The sequence below is a fragment of the Artemia sp. Qi Xiang Cuo genome, chromosome 16 (genome assembly GCF_049724085.1).
Source record: "Artemia sp. Qi Xiang Cuo chromosome 16, ASM4972408v1, whole genome shotgun sequence".
In the NCBI taxonomy this organism is placed as follows: domain Eukaryota; kingdom Metazoa; phylum Arthropoda; class Branchiopoda; order Anostraca; family Artemiidae; genus Artemia; species Artemia sp. Qi Xiang Cuo.
In genome coordinates, this window is record NC_142809.1 from 23,807,798 (window position 1) to 23,817,079 (window position 9,282).

The following is a 9,282-nucleotide window of genomic DNA, read 5'->3' on the forward strand; positions in this document are numbered from 1 at the left end:
GATTTTTTTCATGAAAAACAAACTTTTTTTTAGGATTTTCCAGAGCTCCCCCTACCCATTAAGAAGATAAGAAGGGGTGAAGCGACTCCAGTGGTCATTTCAAACAGACTGACGGTTATACAACATGGTCGTAGGTCGAATCCATTAATACCATCAACTAAGAAAGTATGTTCGCATGATAGTGTTATTGTAGCATTGAATGCTGACAAGGAGAAGTATTTAAACTATGAAATAAGTACAAGTGGTAGCACCATCGGAAAAGTATGCGGGCATTGTCATGACAGTATGGAATTAAATTTATTTGGAGTACCAAAATAATTAAACTCTTATGATGGTGGATATGCGAGATTGAGATCTCCGGAGATGATTGCACTAAAAGAGAATGCCAACATAAAATTAATAGTTGATGAAGAAGGGCATCTTCTTGCTAGTGCTTGTGGTAACATGTTATCCAGTGTTAAACAATATCGTCAGCTTTCGGGTATTAGCATTCAAATGAAAGCAAAGACGAAAAGAAAGGCCTACTCTTCTGCTAATATCATAAACCATATCTTGTCTACGTGCCGGAACTGTTTCCTGTGTAAAAATAGAGTGATAATAGACAGTGAAATTGCCAGAAAAATAAAAAAGGCATTGGCAGGAAATATCACTAAGGAATATAAAGATGAATCGATGAAAATCAAAGTACCAGCAAACGTTACTTCCATTGATCAAACAGTCAATGAACCAAATAATACAAAAGACGAAAAGCATATTGAGCCTGTCGATGACACACCTGTAAAAATTGTGTATGACTCAAAATGGAATAATGATTATTCTACTGATTACGAACTAAGAAAAGACAACAGCTATAGTATCAAGAGAGAACATATTGAACCATTTTATGGAACAGATTCAAAATGACCAAAGTTGTTCATTGATATTAATAATGTATAATAACAATATATTTTTTGTATTAATATTCTACATGACATTATTTCATTAAAAATATATTATGCATTACCATTGTTATATGTTCATTATTTTTTAGAGTAAGCCAGCATATCAAACGTTTAGAATGTCTATTAAAACAACGGAGATGTAAGAAAAGGAATTTGCATAAATCATATGTCGGATAGATAGGTTAACATAGAGAAAATCTAAGTATAAGAATGAATAAATTCTCTATCAACATCTATTGACAGATACTTGGGATAGCTTTGACGGAATCTAAGTATTAGAGTGAGTAAATTCTTTATCAATGTCCTTTGACAGATACGTTTGATAAAACTGACATAATTTAAGTATCAAATTGAACAAATTCTTTATTAAAATTCGTTATCGATATCATTTGTCGGCTACGTCAGATATCATTGACAAAATCTATCTATTAGAATGAATAAATTCTTTATCATCAGCCGTTGTCGGATTTGTCATTATGAAAAAATTGTAAGTAAGTAACAAACTCTTTCTTGAATTCATCTCTTGCATACACAATACAGAAATTATAAAAAAAAATAATTAGGCATTGAGATAGGCAAACATCCGCCCAGACACATAAGCAGAGGAAGTGAGAGAGACAAAAACACGTATAAATGTAAGGATTCAAGCATACAAACCGACAGAGACAGGTACTTAGATAAGCAAACACCCACCCAGACACATAAGCAGAGGAAGTGAAAGAGACAAAAACACATATAAATTTATAGATTCTGACATACAAATCTACAAAATAGTCACTGAGATACGCAAACCTCTGCCCAGCCACTTCCTCTGCTTATGTGTCTGGGTGGGTGGTTGCTTATCTCAGTGCCTGTCTCTGTCGGTTTGTATGCCTGAATCCATATATTTATATGTGTTTTTTTCTCCCTCACTTTCTCTGCTTATGTGTCTGGGCAAGTGTTTGCCTATTTCAATGCCTGTCTTTGTTGATTTGTGTGTCAGAATCCTTACATTTATATGTATTTTTGTCTCTCTCACTTCCTCTGCTTATGTGTCTGGGAGGATGTTTGCCTATCTCAATGCCTGTCTTTGTCGGTTAGTATGTCAGAATCAATATATTTGAATGTGTTTCTGTCCCTCTCACTCTCTCTGCCTCTGTATCTGGGCGGATGTTTACTTATCTCAATGCCTGTCTTTGTCGATTTGTATGTCAGAATCTATATATTAATAGGTGTTTTTGTCTCTCTCACTTCCTCTGCTTATGTGTCTGGGCGGATGTTTGCCTATCTCAATGCCTGTTTTTGTCAGTTTGTGTGTCAGAATCCATATATTTATATGTGTTTTTTGTCTCCCTCACTTCCTCTGCTTATGTGTCTGGGCGGGTGTTTGCCTATCTCAATGCCTGTCTCTGTCGTTTTGTATGCCTGAATCAATATATTTGCATATGTTTCTGTCTCTCTAACTCTCCTTGCCTATGTGTCTGGGCGGATGTTTGCCTATCTCAATGCCTGTTTTTGTCGGTTTGTATGTCAGAATCCATATATTTATATGTGTTTTTTGTCTCCCTCACTTCCTCTGCTTATGTGTCTGGGTGGGTTTTTGCCTATCTCAATGCCTGTCTCTGTCGGTTTGTATGACTGAATCAATATATTTGTATGTGTTTTTGTCTCTCTCACTCTCCTTACCTATGTGTCATGGCGGATGTTTGCTTATCTCAGTGACTGTCTTTGTCGATATGTATGTCAGAATCTATATATTTATATGTGTTTTTGTCTCTTTCACTTCCTCTACTTGTGTATCTGGGCGGGTGTTTGCCTATCTCAATGCCTGTGATATTTCCTTTGTATGTCTGAATCTATATATTTATATGTGTTTTTGTCACTCTCGCTCTCCTTACCTATGTGTCTATGCGGATGTTTGTCTATCTCAATGATGGTGATTTTTGCTTTGTATGTCAGAATCCTTACATTTATATGGGTTTTTGTCTCTCTCACTTCCTCTGCTTATGTGTCTGGGCGGGTGTTTGCTTATCTGAGTGCCTGTCTCTGTCAGTTTGTATGCCTGAATCCATATATTTATATGTGTTTTTGTCTCTGTCGCTCTCCTTGCCTATTTGTCTGGGCAGATGTTTGCCTATCTCAATGCCTGTGATTGTTGCTTTGTATGTCAAAATTATTACATTTATATGTGTTTTTGTCTCTCTCACTTCCTCTGCTTATGTGTCTGGGCGGATGTTTGCCTATCTCAATGCCGGTCTTTGTCGGTTTGTATGTCAGAATCTATATATTTGCATGTGTTTCTGTCTCTCTCACTCTCGCTGCTTATGTGTCTGGGCGGATGTTTGCTTATCTCAATGCCTGTCTTTATCTATTTGTATGTCAGAATCTATATATTTATATGTGTTTTTGTCTCTTTTACTTCCTCTACTTATTTGTCTGGGCGGGTGTTTGCCTATCTCAATGCCTGTGATTGTTCCTATGTATGTCTGAATATATATATTTATATGTGTTTTTGTCACTCTCGGTCTCCTTGCCTATGTGTCTGGGTGGATGTTTGTCTATCTCAATGCCTGTGATTGTTGCTTTGTATGTCAGAATCCTTACATTTATATGTGTTTTGTCTCTCTCAATCTCCTTGCTTATGTGTCTGGGCGGGTGTTTGCTTATCTCAGTGCCTGTCTCTGTCAGGTTGTATGCCTGAATCCATATATTTACATGTGTTTTTGTCTCTCTCACTCTCCTTGCCCATGTGTCTGGGCGGATGTTTGACTATCTCAATGCCTGTGATTGGTGCTTTGTATGTCAGAATCCTTACATTTATATGTGTTTTGTCTCTCTCACTTCCTCTGCTTATGTGTCTGGGCGGATTTTTGCTTATCTCAGTACCTGTCTCTGTCGGTTTGTATGCCTGAATCCATATATTTATATGTGTTTTTGTCTCCCTCACTTCCTCTGCATATGTTTTCGGGTAGGTGTTTGCCTATCTCAATGCCTGTCTTTGTTGGTTTATGTGTCAGAATCCTTACATTTATATGTGTTTATGTCTCCCTCACTTCCTCTTTTTATGTGCCTGGGTGGGTGTTTGCCTATCTCAATGCCTGTCTCTATCGTTTTGTATGTCTGAATCAATATATTTGCATGTGTGTTTGTATCTATCAATCTCCTTACCTATGTGTCTGGGTGGATGTTTGCATATAGCAGTGACTGTCTTTGTCGATTTTTATGTCAGAATCTATATATTTATATGTGTTTTTGTCTCGTTCACTTCCTCTGCTTATGTGTCTGGGTGGGTGTTTGCTTATCTCATTACCTGTCTCTGTCGGTTTGTATACCAGAATCTTTACATTTTTACGTGTTTTTGTCTCTCTCACTTCCTCTGCTTATGTGTCTGGGCGGTTGTTTGCCTATCTCAATGCCTAATTATTTTTTTTTATAATTTCTGCATTGTGAATGCAAGAGGTAAATTCAAGAAAGAGTTTGTTACTTACTTACAATTTTTTCATAATGACAAATCCGACAACGGCTGATGATAAAGAATTTATTCATTCTAATAGATAGATTTTGTCAATGTTATCTGAGGTAGCCGACAAATAATATCGATAACGAATTTTAATAAAGAATTTGTTCAATTTGATACTTAAATTATGTCAGTGTTATCAAACGTATCTGTCAAAGGACATTGATAAAGAATTTACTGACTCTAATACTTGGATTCTGCCAAAGCTATCCCAAGTATCAGTCAATAGATGTTGATAGAGAATTTATTAATTCTTATACTTAGATTTTCTCTATGTTAACCTATCTATCCGACATATGATGTATGCAAATTCCTTTTCTTACATCTCCGTTGTTTTAATAGACATTCTAAACGTTTGATATGCTGGCTTACTCTAAAAAATATAGAACATATAACAATGTAATGCATAATATATTTTTAATGAAATGATGTCATGTAGAATATTAATACAAAAAATATATTGTTATTATACATTATTAATATCAATGAACAACTTTTGTCATTTTGAATCTGTTCCATAAAATGGTTCAATATGTTCTCTCATGACACTATAGCTGTTGTCTTTTCTTAGTTCGTAATCAGTAGAATAATCATTATTCCATTTTGAGTCATACACAATTTTTACAGGTGTGGGCTCATTCTATTGAAAATCGAAAGGCCTAGTGCCTTTTCAATAGTCAAAAGTGATTGGAAGGCTTGACATTTTTATAGTAAAGATCGATGTAGGCATAATGTATTATTTTGTTGTTGTTGTTGTTCTTTAGACCAGGGCACCTCGTATCGAAGGAGTTGTCGTAGGAACTTCGAAAAGGATTGAAAATAGAAAGGAACCACAGGGAACTTGACAGTTTACAGTTTAAAAATTACTCGAAATGAAGAACATATCAACCGTAACATAAACTCTGGAATCGAGTTTTTTCTCTCTGTAAAATGGAGAATTTTAAGTTGTGATACAGATTCTAAAGCGGGTCTGTAGTTACACTTCAAACTTGTCTATAAAATTAAATATTTTTTTTTTAACTGAAAGTAAGGAACAACATTAAAACTTAAAACGATCAGAAATTATTCCGTATATGAAAGGGGCTGTCCCCTCCTCAACGCCTCGCCCTTTACTCTAAAGTTTTTTATTGTTTTAAAAAATAGAGGTGTGAGAAATAGTTAAAGTTTAGCGCAAATAGCGAGGCGCTGAGGCGGGGCCAGTCCCTTTTAAATACGGAAAACTTTATGTTAAGTTTAAGTTTTAATGTCGTTCCTTACCTTTAGTTAAAAAAAAACTTGTTTTTTAATTTAATTTTTGAACGTTTTTGAATTAATGCAGGTTTTGATTATGGCTCACCGTACATGAATTATTAAAACAAAAGGTGCACATTAATTTTACTTCTATTTGGTCAAATGGCTTTCTCGAAAGTTGTTTACTTTTATTTACGAACATTTTACTTAGTAGTAAATGTACGTAACTTATGAATTAACATACGTAATGAACTTCTATATTCAAATATTTGCAATACGTACATTAGTGGGTTCGACCCCAAGTCAATACCTCGCTCTTTACGCTAGATTTTGAATTTTGTTCCAATTCTTTAAAAATGACCCCTTAATCACAAAGGCCGTTAATTAGAATAAATAGCTCTTATAAAAGTACTAAAAAATCTTTGCCTTAAAGAGCGAGGTATTGACTAGGGGGTGAACCCAATCATATACGTAATAATTTCTGTTCGTTTTAAGTTTTGTTGTTTCTCCTTACTTTCAGTTGAAAATGTTTTTATTATTTAATTTCTGATCATTTTTTAAATAATGCTGGGAAATCCTGCACCCCCTTCATATTAATGTCCCTTCCCCCATGAAAACTTCCTCTATGGAAAGATCCTACCACATAACCCCCGACCCACCCCCCACTACCAGAAAAAATCTCCCCTGAAAACGTCAGTATACTTTCCAATAACCAATACTATATGTAAACATGGGGTAAAGTTCATAACTTTCAGTCATCCCCCCGGGGTCGTTGGGGGATAAAGTCATCCTAAAATACATATTTATTATCGACCATGTTTAACAAAATGGTTATCTCGAAATTTTGATCGGGTGACTTTGGGAAAAATGAGCGGGGGAGGGGGGGTCTAAAGGGCGACTAAAGGGCGAAAAAATGACTAAAGGGTGACAAGAAAACTTCAAACAGAAAGAAGTTATTCCGTGACATTTTATTTACGTCATTGCTTTAAACGAAAAAAATAAAATAATGAACAGCCGTTTTAGGAATTCACAGATCTGAATTAAGCAAGATTATTCAGGTAGGACAAAGTATCTGGCTTTTGCCAAGGTGGCTGCTAAGTCCATGCTGCCAAAGAAGACTCCTCAGGTTTTTGCTAGTCTTAACAGCCGTATTATCTTAGCAGTCAAGGGTCTAGCGAAGCTCAACAAGCTTACATAAACTTATAGAACATCTATAGTAAAGGCCATATGGCTCCAATGTTTTATTATTATTTTTTTAGCAGAGGCATTTCATGTGGAAGAGGTCTTTGTAGAAACTTCGAAGGGGGCTCATTCGATTGGAAATCGATTGTTCTAGTGCCCTTTTTGATAGTCGGAAGTGATTGGAGGGCAACTAGCCCCCCCCCCCCCTACGCCAATCATTCCCCCAGACACATCCAATCAAAATTTTGAGATAGCCATTTTGTTCAGCGTAGTTAATTTCCACTTAGAAAATATGTTTTTGAGAAGGAAACTCCCCCACAACCCTCAGTGCAAGGGATTTGAGTTATGCCCTGGGGGCATATAAAGTTTTTATAGAAGGCGTTGTCGTAGAAACTTCAAAAAAGGCTCATTCGATTGGAAATTCAAATGGTTTGTGCCCTTTTTAGTAGTCGAAAGTGATTGGAGGGCAACTAGCCCCCCACGCCCATCATTCCCCCAAATACATCCAATCAAAATTTTGAGATAGCCATTTTGTTCAGCGTAGTTGATTTCCAAATAGTAAATATATTTTGGAGGAGGACATCCCCCCACAACCCTCAGGACAAGGGTTTTAAGTTATGCCCTGGGGGCATATTAGGTTTTTGTAGAAGGCGTTGTCGTAGAAACTCCAAAAAAGTCTCATTCGATTGGAAATTCAAATGGTTAGTGCCCTTTTTAGTAGTCGAAAGTGATTGGAGGGCAACTATCCCCCCCTCCCACGCCCATCATTCCCCCAATTACATCCAATCAAAATTTTGAGATAACCATTTTGTACAGCGTAGTTGATTTCCAGATAGAGAATATGTTTTGGAGGAGGACACTCCCCACAACCCTCAAGGCAAGGGTTTTAAGTTATACCCTGGGGGCATATAAGGTTTTTATAGAAGGCATTGTCGTAGAAACTTCAAAAGACTTATTCGATTTGAAATTCAAAGGGCTAGTGCCCTTTTTAATAGTCGAAAGTCATTTGAGGGCAACTAACCCCCTCTCACGCCCACCTTTCCCCCAAACACATCCAATCAAAATTTTTAGAAAGCCATTTTATTAAATGTAGTTTTAAGTTCTGGAAATTACTTTTTTGAGGATGACAACTTCCCCACAGCCCTCAGGGAAAGGGTTGTAAGTTATGCCCTGGGGCGTATAAGGTTTTGTATAGACAACATTGTCGTAGAAACTTCAGAAAGGTCTCATTTGATTGGAAATTTAAATGGCTAGTTCCCTTTTTAATAGTCTAAAGTGATTCTAAGGGAACTGACACCCCTTCCACGCCCACCATTTCCCCAAACACATCCAATCAAAATTTTGATATAGCCATTTTGTTCAACGTAGTTGAAATTTTTGGAAATTACATGTTTGAGCAGGACATTCCCTCCACATTCTTCAGGGGCAAGTGTTATAAGTAATGCCCTGGGGCATTACTTTCCTAAATAAAAATTATCAAAAACTGTTAAGGAATAAATATCAGTATATGTCAATTAAACTGACAATCCACGGTCATTTTTTGTTAATTCTTTTATTGTTGTCTCTGAGGATGACTTGATCCCCCCCCCCCCCCCACAGCCCCTGATGAAAATGATGTAAGTTTTAAAACTTGCCCATAGTTTATATATATTATTTGTTACTGGTAAATAAACGGAAATTTTTCAGGGGGGGGGGATTTTCCACGGGGAGAATTTTTCCTGCAGAGGAAATTTTCTTAAGAGAATTTCTTACGGAGGGAGAGGAATTTCCCGGCATGATTTGCAAAACAATCAAAAATTAAATAAAAAGTTTTTTTTTCAACTGGGAGCAAAGAACTAGATTAGAACTTAAAACAACAGAAATTAATCTGTATATGAGGGGGACTGCCCCTTCCTCGACCCTCGCTCTTTACACTAAAGCTTGACATTCGGTAACAATTCTTTAAGAGAAACTACTCAGACACAAAGGTCATTGAATCTGAATGAGACGTGTTTTAGCGTTAACAGCTGGGGTCGAGGAGGGGACAGCCCCCTTCATATAAGGAATAATTCAAGTCTAATGCTGCTCACTATTTTCAGTTTAAATAATTTTTTTTATTATTATTTGATTTTACGGTAAAGGGTTGATTCTCTTTGTTTTGAGTTTCAACGCCACTCTCGACTTTAGTATGAGCATCTATTGATTGTGAATTAAACTATTTTTTGTAGGTTTTTTCCCTTGCCTTGAAGGGGAGGTTGAACAAACCTTTACAAGGTTAGTTTATTTCATTCTGAGGAATATAAATCATATAAAACGAACGTATCCAACCTAACATGTCTAATGTTGACCCTAATATGAAACTCAAATCCTTTTGAGGATTTGAATTTATGAAACTCAAATCCTTTTCATGAATATGAAACTCAAATTCTTTACAAATGACACCCTGAAATTAAT